Genomic DNA, 15300 nt, shown 5'->3' with positions numbered 1-15300 from the left:
AATAAATACTTCTTTGGGTATTTTAACTTACCAGTGACTTTTTTCTGTCACGATTGATCTCCTCTATTCTACCTGTTTTCTATTCAGGAGAAAATCATGGCAGTCCAACATACACAATTGTCATCATGAAGTCTGGTTTAGGCTTCATGTTTATCATATTACATGGAACGAAAGAACAGCTCTTCAGTTGAGATACAGTTACAGCAGGCTTCAGGTCCGCACTTTAAAGAAGATACCCAAGATGCTTACAGTCCTAGGTGTGGAAATCATCTTTCTCAAGTAACGATACTATATTAGCTTGCCACATCTGCTTGTGATGTAGCCTTGGGTCAGGGTGCACAACATGCACCACCTTCTCAAACATGACTCTCAGGATCCGTTGTAATACCGCCTTCTGCAGCCTCATCAGTGAAAAATGTTTCCTTCACTCTAAGTCATTCTGAAACATGATTGCTCAAAATGTGGGGGAAGGGAATTGCAAGGGATAATTCAGGATTTTAGGCAGATCTTGGCTGTACTGAGTGTACTAATTGCTGACTTTAGGTATCACTGAGGAGCACTATGGGAGATGAAGAGCACCACAGCGCAGGCCTGAAACAAGGACTGGGAAGCAAAGTCTTCAGAAGGTCAGATTAGACTCTAAATTCACTGCTTTTCTTTCAAGTTGTTCACGTTTAACCTTGTGTTGTCTTCTGAAAGTCACTACAGTATTTTCATTTATTTAGTCAGTATGTCTCCAGTTCACGCCTTTTTAAAATCATCAAATGTTTTTTTTCTGTTTGGGGCAAGTGGCGAGACTCTTCTAAAAGACCCTAGCGATTTAAATAACAATACGCTGTTAGGAAAAATCAGCATCCCCAAAGCTACGCCCCCATCCTGTGGCTGAATGAGAAAGTTGTTAGTTTTAAAGCTGTTAATTTGTTAACTCTGTCTCCCATCTTTGCCTCAGAAGTCTTACAATAATTTCATATTTGTAGCAAGTGCTGAGACAGGAGACTATCAGAGAACCAGTAGGATGCTAGCTGAGCAGTGCCTGAACTGGTGTGCATGTCTTTTTGTTGACATTGTGTATGAGCTACATTGCTTCAAAATACTTTTCTAGCTTTATTGTCAGTATTAGAAACATTACTATGTAAAGCTTTTTAAAAGGGTGTTACTTGTGACTGGAAAGATTAAAATGTTAAGAAAAAAGTATACATTAAAAATAAAGGAAGATTTTTCAGTCTTTTTAGAAAGGTTTTCTTTTAGCTGTAGGAAAATTCATTTTGGTAAAGTCCAAATGATCTCAGACATACACATAATCCTTACTTTAGAATGCATATTTTATTAGTTGCTAGCATGGCTTTTCATTTTAAAGACAAACATGTAATTAGCTAGCAAGCTCTTTTATTTTTAAAGGGATATTGTGTGTTAACTGAATTAAACTTCAAGTGAATATATGTTCCTTTTAGCTTTTTTTCCATTTTGCTTGGTTTTAATTTTTTTATATTTTTAAAAGGAAGTAGTTTACAAATACTGTTCAGTTTTGAAGAGAATTTTTACTGCCAATATTTTTTCAAGTGAGCACTTCAAAAGCGAACAAAAAAAAGCTGCTACTTTGTAAAACAGTCAGGGAGTCAATTATCAGGAGGCTGACATATCAATTAGCATGAAATTCACAGTCTTTCATGAAGATGTAATTAATTTACATGTGCTTGTAAGTGGTTTGGAGCTGTTCTATTTGTACATGGTCTACCACAGTAGCACGAAGTTGGTAAGTTCTCTACATGGTCCACAATACCAAAGAAAATAAACATCAGGGAGTGAATAGGGCAAATTGTACCTGTTGTTTGTCTGCATACTAGCTGTATTCACTCTTGTAGGAGTAAACATCATTCACTCTTGGCGTGATGAAGGCTCTAGGAAAGCTCCCAGGAAGTTGTGAGGGATGTGATTTGGACCCTATTTGCTGTAGAATAAGATTTAGAAATTCAGAGCAATTTGTTAGTTTATGCTGACAGACCCTTTAGCCTCAGCAAGGAAGATGTGATAAACCACCCACCTGCCTCTTCCCCACTGTTTTTTTATTCTCCTTTAGCCATTGTTACTCTTTTCTGAAAGGAATATCTGTTCATCAGGCTTTCCAAAGAGCATACTGTTCTGAAGTTTGCTGAAGTTAAGAGATGTTCTTTCTGCAAACTTTAGGAACTTTTGAATCAAAAAATTGCCACTCATGCTTAGTTTCAAGGTGACTTGATGACAAAGGCAGATGTTCGCATGCATTACACATTCTGCATGACCCTTTGTCTGTGCACACATTGTACATATGATTTATATGAACCCATCCCTTATATTTATTTATTTTTTGTGGTACTAAATACACTCCAGCCTCACATGCTTTGATTTATTAAAATGTTTATACAGCTTTCCAGTGGAATTTAGTCCACTGCAATTTCACAGGTTATTGAACCTCTCTGTGGTGAAAAGCATGTAGACAACAGAGTGTTGGGTACAGTGTGCATCTAAGAGACAAGGTGTCTGAACGTTAGTTTCCTGTGTTGATCTCCACTGGGTCTTTGTGTGTCTGTTCTTATTGTGTTGAAAGAGCCACTGAACTACAAGTTCCTGTATATTAGTGTACAAGGTTGTTTGTATAATTGTTTTCATAATTTACTTGGTCGAACCTTAAATTCAGTATTTCAAGATATCTTAATCACTGTGCTTTACTCACCATTGAAGATTTTGCAGGATGTTTCCTCTCAGAGGTCTCCACATCAAATTAAAATGCCTTAGCCTCTTAGACTCTCCTCATATTGAAGCCATTTTACATGGCTGACCATATTTATTGCCCTTTTCTATACCTATAGCAGTTCTACTATATTCTTTTAGAGATGGTAGTAATGGATTTCTGCAATACATTGAAGATGTATGTGTGTCAGGGATTTGTTCAGTGGTACCATGATGTTCTGTGTGCTGTTTCTATACAGGTTCTAAAATGCTGCTTGCTTTCATGGCTGCTGCTGAGCAGAAAACAAACCCTTACTCCAGGAACTGTTTATTGAATGGCAGTAGCTAATTTAAAACCTGTCATTGTATCTGTAGAAATACAGAGTAATTCTAGAAACTTCAGTCAAAATAATGTAGCTAATAGAGATTTCCATCTGTGTAATTGAAATCAGATTCTGGCCTGTGTGTAGTGGACATGAATCACCTTTCACCTACCCCTATATAATTCATTGTGGCTTACTGATTTCACTAAAACCACTGCTGATTTATTTGAGCTAAGAATTAAACCCTTTGATTTCTACAAATGATTTATCTTCAAGCAAGATATATAGAGGTAGTTTGTGATGAGCTTTGCAGAAGTAATTTCTTAGGTTCACACTCTCCAGGAACCTAAACTGCCAGTGGAACATTTGCATTTCCTTTTTTAATATCAGCATAAAAATAAAATAGAATAAAAATGCTCAGGTAACTTGACTGCAGAGTGATTTGGAACAAATATAGAGAGGCTTAAAGTGCGCATGGAGAACAAAGAAACAGAATTGCTAGGCAGGGTTGGGTGGAATTCTCTTTGATTAGAGGATAATATTGTACACACATTCAGTTAAACTCTGAAAGCACTTAATTAGACTCGTGGTGTGTGGCAGAAGGATGTGAGTATTATTATGTCCATTTGAAAATGTGGAAACTGAGATACAGACAGCTGAAGTGGCTGCTCAAGAACACTGTGTCAATATGTGCAACACCAGAATTCGGGAATTCATGGTTCCTGGCTTTGACTTACAGAGTTCAGTCAAAGGGGCCCCCACTATGTCGCACAAGTTTCCAGTCAGCAGCTCGGGTTTAACCACAGTGTCGTTCGGGCCATCTGGGAGCGCAATGAGCCAGCACTGCCTGAAGCCTGTGCCCCGCCTGGGCGTCCCCATGTACCTACTTATTTGGTAACTCTAATACCCTAAGAAAACCTAAGATTAGCACAACTTCATGATGAAAAGGATTCAGGATTTGAAAAGAAAGAAGGAGATACTATAAACTCTGTCATGGGACCTGCACACAACATTTTCTAGAATGTTATATCACAGTTTCACTTAGCAGAGGGACAGCACAATGAGAATCAACATTTGTTTCCATCATAAGGTCGGGTGAGATGATGGACAAAAGTCGTTGAACGTATTCCTGGTATTGAACTCACAAATTAATTGGAAATGCAGCCTATTTCTTTATGATAGGCTTCAGTGAGCTTTGTGTCAAATCCTAAATGTATATAATTGAGGAAGAAGCATGTCTTATTTCATACATTCTGCAATCAAGTCAAGACATCCAATTTTTGAAGACACTCTGGGAGGAGGTTGTATTGATTATTACTCCTCTGATACCTCTTTTCTTTTCACTGCCTGATTCACCTCTTTTATCATATTTCCCCTCCTTTGCTCTTCCTCAGTCATACCCACCTACTTAAAACTAATCGTGTACTAAAAAGTGCATAATTAGATTTTCATGATGCTCTTTCCTGACATAATTTTTGATTGTGTAATTAAGGGTTCTCATTGGGCTCTTGAATAGAGAGAAGATTTTTTGGTTTAATTAATCAAAAGGTCTTGCTCAATCCAGGATATTTTTAAGCAGTTTTGGGTTTAAGTAATGTGCAAGAAGCATTTCTATTATTCCTGACATATAATGTTACATGATGTGCTCTTTACCCCCTAAAGTCAACAATAGAGAAACATTGTCTTGACAGCAGGCGTAGGTACTTTTATCTAAAGAACCAGAACTAGAGGTGGGGAAAAGAAGATACATCAAACTTCAATATGCTTGAAGATTTTTCTAAATTTTGGTAATTAGTTTTTCATTTTGCAAATTGGAAGTTTGTCAGATTTTGATGAAACAGTCCATTAAACTGGGGTTGTTCCAAGTGATTTTTTTCCCATATGAGACCATTTACAAGTTTGCAATTCCTTACATTTTTTGCTGACAAATTAACATTCTTATGAAATTTATTGTTTTGGGGTAGTACTAAGAGAGGCTGCTGGAGGCTTTTCAGATTGTATTGCAAGTAAGTATTTGGCCTGAGCTAACACAACCAAGCAAAAGTCCCTTTTTGTATTTTTTTCTCTATAAGTACATGAAGAAAAAATAACACAAATGATGGTGCTTGTTTTTGTTTATAAATTGCTTCTTCCTAACAGTGTGTGTATTATTTTCAATGATCAGCACATCTTACAGGAAAAGCCACCTACCTTTGTGTCAGCACAACCAATGTGTATAAAAACAGTAATGAAGAGGTGGAGACTAGAATTATGGAGCCACTTCTAGACTTGTGTGGTTTTTATAGCTAGAGCTGGAAAAAGAGTCTCCCTCATGGAACAGAGATTTGAAGATGAGAGGAAAAAATGTTTTATGAAATACATGCTAACCAGCAGGCATCCATCCATCCATCCATCCATCCATCCGTCTGCTCTTCTTTTCTCCAGTTCTGTTCTCTGCTTTCTCCCATGCACCTCAGTGGATTTCAAGATGTAGATCTTGATTTTGGGGGCCAGGGTTATGGCAACAGCTCAGCAATCTGTTGTCTGCTGGCTTTCAACTGCAACATGTGCTTAAGAGGTTTGATGGATCATTCACATGCTTAAGTTCAGATCACACTTAAGTGATCGGCTCAGCTGGGGCCCACTCCCTTTGCTGGTGTGAGGGAACAGAGCAAGACATCCTATAACGTGATGCTGCATCAGCTGCTCCTGTGACACTCAGTGCTCCAAATGTATTTGAACAGAGATCTATTTTCTGTTTTTGATTGTCTGCACCTGCAATTTTGATCAGATATAGGTTTTTTTTTTTAATACTAGAGGACGTGAGTAACCTAATATGTGAGCTCTTCTCCACTAATATTAGGAGTAACGGAATTCTGCATGTTGTAAACTAAAGATCTTTGCTAAGCATGGGATGAAGCAGTTAGATATCACATTAACCCAAAATAGATAGCTTTGTCATAATACACGTTTGCCATCTACTGTCCTTATGGCCATCTTGTATTCACAGTAAAACTCTCTCCATGGTTACTGAAGTGCACTTATTTTATATCCATAGGGCTGAATTCATGTAACTGGGAAAAATTTAGTCCTGTAGGTAGCTTAGACTGTGGTTTTATGGTTAGACTTGAGTCAATCTAAGTGTGAGCTACCTTTCTTCCCCTTTCTACATTGCTGCATGTTGTCACCTCCTCCTTCATGACACTGCGGTGAACGGGATCAAGAACCTATCAGCTGATCCAGCTGAAAATTAACCGGAAGGCAAACAAACAAAAGGTCCTTTTTTAGTCAGATTTGCTCCGTGACTCTGCAACCCCCGTGAGCTACTGCTGGCCCGAGAGGAGACATAAGTGCGGGTGGCAAGGGCAGGGCTGGGAGCCGGGACTGCCTCCTTCGGCAGGAACCCACGTGCAGATCGGTTTAAAGCCATTTGTGCAAGTACAGCCCTACAGTGCTGCACGCAGCAGTGCCAGATGCCCTCCATGGAATTAGAGCCACTTTTTGAAGGTCGGTGCATGGGCTGGGAGCTCACAGTGTAGGAGTAGAAAGACATTCTGGGAAATCATCACCCAGCTTTAACAAATACTAGTTGACCACAGCAGTGCCACTAGAGAACGGGGATCAGACTTTTTTTGCCTTATTGATATTTTCAAAGGGGGCTTTTTTTTTTTTTCTCTTGCTGATTTTGTGCAGCAACATTAAGTGTAGCTGTGAAAATGCCATTAAACTGACAGTGTCACTAGTGAAATCACAGAACACTTTCTTTTGAATTACAGTGTAAATGCTGTACAAATCATAACAGGAAACCAGTGATAACAGATTAAAGTTTGGAGGAGGCCTATATGCTTTGCCACAGGAGATGGAACGTGGTGTAAACACTAACGGCCCAGAACACAGCATGGAGAAGGTCTTAGACTGAAGATGGAAGGAAATGGGGCAGATCTGGTTGTCTTGCAGCTTTTCTAACAATCAAATTGCATTAATGACAGCAAACACGTCAGTTATGGCCCTGTTACTTTGAGAAGCTCAGTACTTTTGAGAAATCCTCATTTTGCCCAACACTTTCTAGTCTAAGTCCATAGGTGAAAAATGTGAAGTTTTGTTCAGAATGCTTGACTGGAGTAGAAGTGAAAACATACTCTTTCCTTTGCGAAACTGAAGAAAAGTATCAACAGGTAGACTCAATGCTATCCTGGAATTTCTTTTCAGGAAAAAGAAAAAAAAGTTAATCCGAACTGAATGTAGCTAACATACTACAGAATGCTTTGTTTAAACAAGAAGTACTTACTGAAATCTAAGGTGTTTGTCTTCAGCATGCATCGTCTTTGGATTTTATAGCTCATAGGTGCACCTGGTGTTAAGTGACTATAAAGTATAAAACACTAAGCAGAATTTTCTTTCTCTTTCTAAGGATGTTGGCTCGAAGTAGATTTTGCAGCTGATTTTACACCTTTACACTTATTGCTGATCTCCATGATGATTTATTACATAAACAGTCCCAAGCCCTGAAATGGACCTCCACAATTTGGACTTTTCTGGAAGCTCTTGCAGACTTCAGATAGCAGCCCTGAGCTCTGCCCATCCCCGGCAAGAAGGCAAAATGCCTTTTACATTTGATTTCTCCCAGGTGTAAGGAGAGGAAACACCTCTCTACCAGTGTGCAGACAAAGCCTTCTCTTTGAACAGCTGCTGCTTTGGCCATGGCTTGTGCTAGAGCTGTATTTTCATTGTTCAAGCACGAAAATCCCTGCAGAGCCCCATCTTTCCTGTGCTTCTCTTAGAGGGGTAGAAGTCAGTGGTTTTTATGTGAAGTTTAGGCCTTGGGTCTGCACCAGGTCACAGCAACAAACAAAGCGTGTGCAAGGTACTCATACAAGTAGGCCAACTGAAGTCATTGGCAATACCCGTGTGCATAAGGGTGGAGGGGAGTGGGTTCAGTAAATCTGAGTCTCCATATTTCATTTGAATGACCTCTGATATGGAAATTATTTTGCCACTCTACTGACTGAACAAATTACAGAACCATTTCAGTTTCAGATTGAGCATGCTTACTAATAACACCAGACCAGGACAGTTCACAGCTTCTTTCTTCTATGTCGGTACAACATACTGCAACTAAATTTTTGTATAAGAAGTTTCCTTAAAATGGTAGCTGGGATTTAAGTAATGAAGTACAGAGATACAGGAGGAAACTAGAGCACTAAAATACTAGTTTTAAAAAGAAGGCTCAAAGAGCCAACATAATGACAAGATAGAGACACTCAAAAAAGTTGTGGAAAAGTTTTCAGTGACAACAGCACAGAAAAATCTTTTTTCGCTTTATAAGCTGAACCAGTCTAGAGGGAAGAGAGAAAGAATCAGTCTCATACCCTCAGTTTCTGCAGACACACACGCTTCAGTTTTGTCAATATATTTCTTTTGTTCCAGTAATATTTAATCTCATAAAGTGTTTGGGAAACACTGAAAAGATATAGACAATGAAGCTTAAATATATAAGGGTGACTGGAGGTCTCACTAGTCCTGTTGGGTTACACATGTTAATTCTGGCCCAGTAGGCAGAAGATACAGGAGGGAAAACCAGAACAAAGCTCCTTTTGTCTAAATGAAGATTCCTCTAAAGAATACCTAACTGCAGATGGAGAATAAATGAATAGAGTAATGAGCAGAGAGAGGAAGCCTTTCCTGCTGAGAGGGAAGGAAACAAGTCTTCTTGAATCTGAATCAAGGAACCAAGGAACTGTCTTGAACTGGCTTTGTGAAAAACACGAAGAGTTCTGCACATGCATGAATAAAATCTGTACTGTGTGATAAAAGCCAGGGACATTTTTGATGACTCTCTGAGTTTCTTACAAGAAATGATGAGATATAAAGATCAGATTAAAGGTCAGAGAGAAGGTCATTTACCAATTTAATTCCTGGTGCTGCTAATGTTAAACTGTCCCTGTGACTGAAGTCATCCCACTAGTGAGCAAAATCGGGGCTGATGCACAGGCCTGTGTCAGATGTGGAGAGCAATTGGTAAAACCCTATAAATCTGCAAACATTGTTCAACTCCTTTTGGTTTAAGAAATTCTAACAAGATTTTGTTACATCGTAAACCAGGATCTTTGGAAATTTAGCATTCTATTTCCTTCAGTTTTACTCAAGACAAGGTTTCTGTCAACAAAATCTGAATAGTTACACTATTACCTATGTGAAAAGCAAAATACAATGCAAAACAGGCTTTCTGTGCACAAGATAGAATGTGCAATAAGTCAGTTCTGTGGTATTCAGATACATGCAAGTCTAACTAGCACTTGCTTGTGTGGCAAATAGAGTCTCATTATCACCTCTCAGCCAGGAAAAATTGAAAGTAAGTGATTATCCAGCCCTGGGTCTTCCACCTCTCAGGCACTTCAGGGTGTGGGAGCTACTCAATTTCATTTATGTCTTTCCACTCAATTAGACTTCTCACTCTGCACTCAAAAGCACTGATTCGCAAAAGTGTTTTTCCCATCTGCTCTCTCACTCTGACTGCAATTTAAAAAAAATAAATACACCACCTTTTTTTTTTTTTTTTTAAAGACAAGTTGTTTCTAATGTTTATATATATTTAGGTATTTGTGGGCTTTTCTGGCCTAGATATGGTTCTAAAGACTATGAAATGAAAATAGTCTCAAATTTTCAAGCCTGAGTATGTTAAGCTTCCTCAAATGCCTGTTTTTAGGGTTGCTACCCACCAGAAGCACACACTGATGTCAGTCAGTGGGAGCAGTGGGTGTGCAGTAAAACAGGCCATGAAGGTAATCATATTTGGATATGTGAACACTAAGATTTAAAATCTGATCTTCAGATTCTATTGCATCTCTGATTGTCTAAACACTGTTATGTTTCTAATACTACATATTATTTGTTATAATGACAATGAACACAGACTGCAGTTCAGAATCAAAGTGTCTTTAGCTGCTTCTGTATAGCACATCTGAAGATGTGGTTTACAGTACTAAGTTTTGTGAACCTTGTATTCTACCCAATAGGTATCAGACCACTACTGATTTCAGTAAGCAGCTCCTTCTGCCAGGACTGCTAAAAAAAAAAGAAGTATTCTCTAATTTGTTTTTGATTGAAATGTGGGCTTTTAACAAAATTATTGTGTGGGAGAAGGGTCTGCTTTCTTTGGACATGTTGTTGATCCTTTGAAATGCGAAAAATATGAAAACTGCAGAGTTTGCGTTTAGCCAAAGTGTTTCAGATTTTTTTATAAGAAAGTCCAAGTTGTCTTGTGAGAGAGACAGCTGAAAATCTGATCAGTCCTGTTGGCTTTATAAGGAAAGAAGAATTTCATTTTTATTGACTTAGAATTGCCGAAGTCTCACATATTTCACATATGGCTATTATCCTTTGTAAATTACTTCAAGATAAAATATTAAGGTAAAAGGTAAAATATCAGCATCTAACTTTCTGTGGCCTGACTGCAGAGGCAGAAGAGGATCATTGCATTAGTGGAGTGCTGTATGTGGACTAATTACAGAAACAGCTGCTCTAATTTCCCTGGCACAGCACTGTGTAAATACAGCTATATTGCCTCTCCTGTCAAATGATTTTGGTTTTTCATATCATGACATTGCCTGGTGCTGTTTAGATATATTGTCAGTGTCCTTTTCTCAAATTACAGAGCTTCCCTGGGTGGGAACGCAAGTTCAGTGTGAAGCTGCTGGCAGCTGGGTTGGTCAGAAAGATACAGAAGGTTTGAGATCTGGACTTGAAGAAAACAGTGGGAATGAGAGGGAGAGAATTGTATATAAACCTCATGATGAAATGTCTTGCTGATACCACCCATATACTTGTATCAATACCCACTTAATAATTTGTTTTAGTAATCCTTCAGTTACCTCAATTATGCTGTTAGCAATGGGACAACTGTTTGCCATCTGGATTTATTGATTTTCGGGCATGCGGTGTTGAACTGGAAAAAATTTAGAGAGCTGAGACAGTGAATCAAATGTGGAGTCCCCTGGGAAATCCACTAATAAGTACATTACTGGACAGCAGAGAAAACAGCTAGAAGCCAAGCAGAATAAATAGAATCAATCCCTATGGAAATGATTAAAAAATGGGCAGCTGGAGGGAAAAGAACATCTATTATACAAGGAATTTCTGCTAATGCTGGGCTGAGAACTGAGCTACTGTACAGACCAGTGCTGTTTTCCCAAGAATATTCCTGTCTATTTTGCTTTTTTTTTTTTAGGGTGAGGTTTCCTTCCTAATGCCAAATATGCAGCAATATGCCAGTGGGGAAGCGCTGTGGGTTTAGCCCTGTCAGTCAGTGAGGAGCACCTGGCCCTGGGCAGCAATCCAGAGAGGCTTCTTGCCAAGGAAGTAGCATATACAAACTGTGAACTGTGTCCACCTGTTTGGCATTGTATGCTCTTGATTTATGTCTTGCACTACAGACATGTTTGCTACAACCTGCTTTTTACATCAGTTTAATAGTAATTTTTGTAATTGGCACTGATACTTGCAAACACACATGCAGCTACATGTATTCTTTCCCTGTTTATCTGCCTTCTATTTGAAAGGCTTTCGTTCCTTGTGCCTCCAACCATGAATACACATCATGCAATTAAACTCTGTGTGCAGCACAGTGCTATATTCAGTAGTAATGTTGAGTTAGTATATGTTGCTTTTGAATTAGCCAAATAACTCACATTCTCCCCTCAAAAAAATCAGATAATGTGATTTTAAAATACTTCAAGGAAAAGAATTAAAAAACTTTGAAAATTGTTCTGAGAATGATACCAAACCTGTTATTTTTTCACTGAAATTAGTTGCAAAATCTCATTTCAGTGTGATGAGAGCACTGTTTGCTGAGCGTGCCTCATTTGACATTAGAACTGTGTGTCTTGGCAGATTAAGACATTGTGTGGGCTGGAGGACACTAAGACATTATGGCATGTTCGGGAAAGCCCAGGTGCATTTGCTGCTCGGGTGCAAGAACCCCTCAGCGAGGCACCGTTCGAATGGAAAGGAAACTCAAACTTTTTTTTTTCTTTAATGATACATTGAGTAGGTAGGGACTTACCAGGAGGGCAAAGGGGCTCCACTAGTGCCATGTCAAACCACCAACCAAAAGCACCCCTAAACATCTAAAGGGCAGAGTTCTTAGTCCCTTCCGCCGTTATCATGTTGATGGCTGTTCTTTCTTTGACAGGCCAACTTCATGGCCCCATTTTGACATTTTTCCTATTACTTTAGACAACTGTAAACCAGACATACTACACTCCTGCACATATATGTGTATCTGCCATATTCACCGTGCTGTTACTAGCAGTTTGATTACCTGGTTGGTAGCTACTGAGTTTGAAGGCTGCATATTATTTCTTCCCTTTTTTTGAATAATAAATGGTTATTTGCAAAGAAGATTGATGTGTTGTCTGGCTCGTTCTGAAGTTCCGTAGAGTTTAACTGTGGGAATCATAACATTGTCCTATCTGTCCTGGTCATTTAAATAATAGATGTGTTTCCTGTTTTCTTGTCAAACGACAGAGATGTTAGAAGAGTGGAGGAAAAGGAGTATGTGATCACTTTTTTATGAGATCTCTGGATGAAATAGTTCTAATTCAGTCTCCCTAGTCAGAGCTATTTTGAGTGATATTCTGGTTAGAAACAAGCAATTTCTAGGCTTGTCTTCACATATCCTGTCATTGAGGATATACCGCTACTGCTTTAGGAAAGTAGCCATGATTCGTGAGAACATTTCTTTCATTTTCAAGTGGATTCATAGCTTTTGAGATGGAGAGAAAATCTTCAAAACATGAATCTTTACAATCAGAAGGCTAATAGAGAACATACCAGTTTGAAAGTCTGTAAAATCTCATGCCTTTTAAGGCAATCTAATAGTCTGGGAAGCTGTATTCCTGCTTCACAAATGCTTGGATTTAGCAGTGTAGAAAAAGCTACCCAGTGAAGAGAGCTGCCAGGTTCTCACCATAGAAAAGTGTCTTCTTCAGCTACTGCAGTAATCTTACCAGAACATGTTGACTCAATCTCACATTGGCACAGAAAGCAAAAGCCTGGGACATATTAAATATTTGTCTTTTTATATTGTGCTAAACTTTCACATGCGTTACAATGTTAAAAAAGATGTTCTGAGCCTATTTTCTGCTTTGTGCATCTTTAAACGAACCAACATGCCATCTGCTGACAGAAGCTGCAGGTTGTTCTGCACATAATTTACAGATATGTGTTAGAGGAGGGGTCGCATAAAAGACCTGTATTTGTTCTCTGGTCCCTTCCTTAATCTGGAGTAAAATATTTTGTAGACTGACATATCAGTGTGGCATATGGAAAACACACCCAAGCCACTAAGGGCTGAAACAGATAATCTTCTGGGCTGGGCATTGACATATAAGGATAAGCCATAATCAAAGTAATCCAAGCTATGTTATCAACAAATTTTGAGGTTTCAAATAAAACATGAGCCAGATCTAACCCAGCACTGGCCAACAAACTCTTTGGCATAAACGATGTTCCCATTCTGCCTCACTCGGAGCTCTCTCCAAGGCTGAACAGCACTACAGTGCGTGCTGTGTTCCAGCAGAGCCTGGAAACGGTTGTGCTGGGCTAAGGCAAACTCACAGTACCTGGCAGAGGGTCCTTACTAACTCGAGACCAGCTGTACCATTCATCGCAGTTCTCTGGCTAGCTGGGTTGCTAGCAAAATGTTTGGGCTTGCAGTGGGTGTAGGAGACAAAGCAGGTCCATGGGAATGCCAGTGAGATCCCCAGACTTCTGCTTTCTCAGCTTCTGAATGCATGCAATGAAATTACAGGGGATTTCACTGCTTATGAAACCAGCGTGCACATTATTTTCCTGTAACTGTGGCTCTTTCTGTCCACACCTCGCAGCTCTGAGCGATTAACGCTGTGACTTGCCTTGTGGCCTCTTCACAGGGCAATGTCAACGCGCCCCTGCTTTCTGAGCAGGTGAAAATCAGGTTACTCAAGGTCTTTCCTGTCTGATCGACCACACCGAAAGGCAGAATGCAGTGAAGTTTTTCGTCTCCAAATGTCTTGGTTGTGTTTTGGCTTTGTTTGAATCAGTTGCTGCAGAAAGGAAGTAATGCTTCTATTTTTTAAATCTCTTATTCCTTCTGCTTTTTTATTATTTATAGTAAAATATTACTTAACCGTATGCCTGCACTAAATGGATTTCTAAATTTCCTGCTGCATTATAATATGTCAAGCATATGAAGCTATTGCAAGCATTTGAAATTTTCTGTAAAGATAACACATAAAACACCATAGGCAGATAGTAGCCTGAAAGAGGCAGAGACGAGACACCACCAAAAGTCTGTCTGTTATTATAAGAACAGGTACCTCTTGATCTGGGAACTGTTAAAACTTTCAGAAACAGAAAGACATACCATATTATATACTAAGAACAAGGCAGTGTTTTATCACACATGAGTTTGTGCAATTTAAGAAAGCAGCCACATTACACTGATAAGGGATCACAATTTTTATTACACACATCTGTAATTGGAGGCAGAATCTGTTTTTTATTGTATATTTCTGTAGTGCCTGCCATGGAACACAGGGTAATTTGGGCACATAGTTGCAACATGGTGGGGGAGCTAAACTGCCGTGGTAAGTAGAAGAAAAAACCAGTAATGAAATCAATGCTGAAAGGACCCACAGTTTACAGCAGCCCTTCATTCAAGCTCTGATTTTGCATGTGTAATAGTTAACATATCCTGTCTTGTTGCATTCCCATTTATACAGTGTTGCAAGCAAAATAGAGCTGCAACTGAAAAATTCCATGTTGGAGCGATTTAAAATATCTGAACCCACGGTGGGAAGTAGTCTTCTAGCTCAAACAGACTGTAAATGTTTCAAATGAACTGCCAGATTGTTCTTAAGCAGTAGTCATATAAATAGTTACTGAACGTCATTAGAAACATTTAAACCATAACCTGGCACATCACCATGACAAATGTATTAGTCATATATGATTTAGCTATGAAAAGTGGCTTTGCTTATGACATCAATGGAATATTGCATTTGTTACATCTTGAGTTTAGCTAGTACTTTACAGCTTGGATGACAATTCATTTGTGAAGAAGTGACAGAAAGCAGATGCTCTGCTTATAGATCTTTTAAAAACTGAACTAAAATAAAAAGACAACTGTGTAGATTAATGCCATAAAAAGCTTGTTGAAAAGGAGAAGCCAGCAGTAAGAGAAAGGTAATCCAAATTAATTGAACTCTTTAAGTCTGCGAGAGATCTGCTGCTGAACTAAATATTAACTCCT

Source organism: Caloenas nicobarica, chromosome 15 (assembly GCF_036013445.1).
Source record: "Caloenas nicobarica isolate bCalNic1 chromosome 15, bCalNic1.hap1, whole genome shotgun sequence".
Lineage (NCBI taxonomy): Eukaryota > Metazoa > Chordata > Aves > Columbiformes > Columbidae > Caloenas > Caloenas nicobarica.
Note: the sequence above shows the minus strand (reverse complement) of the source record.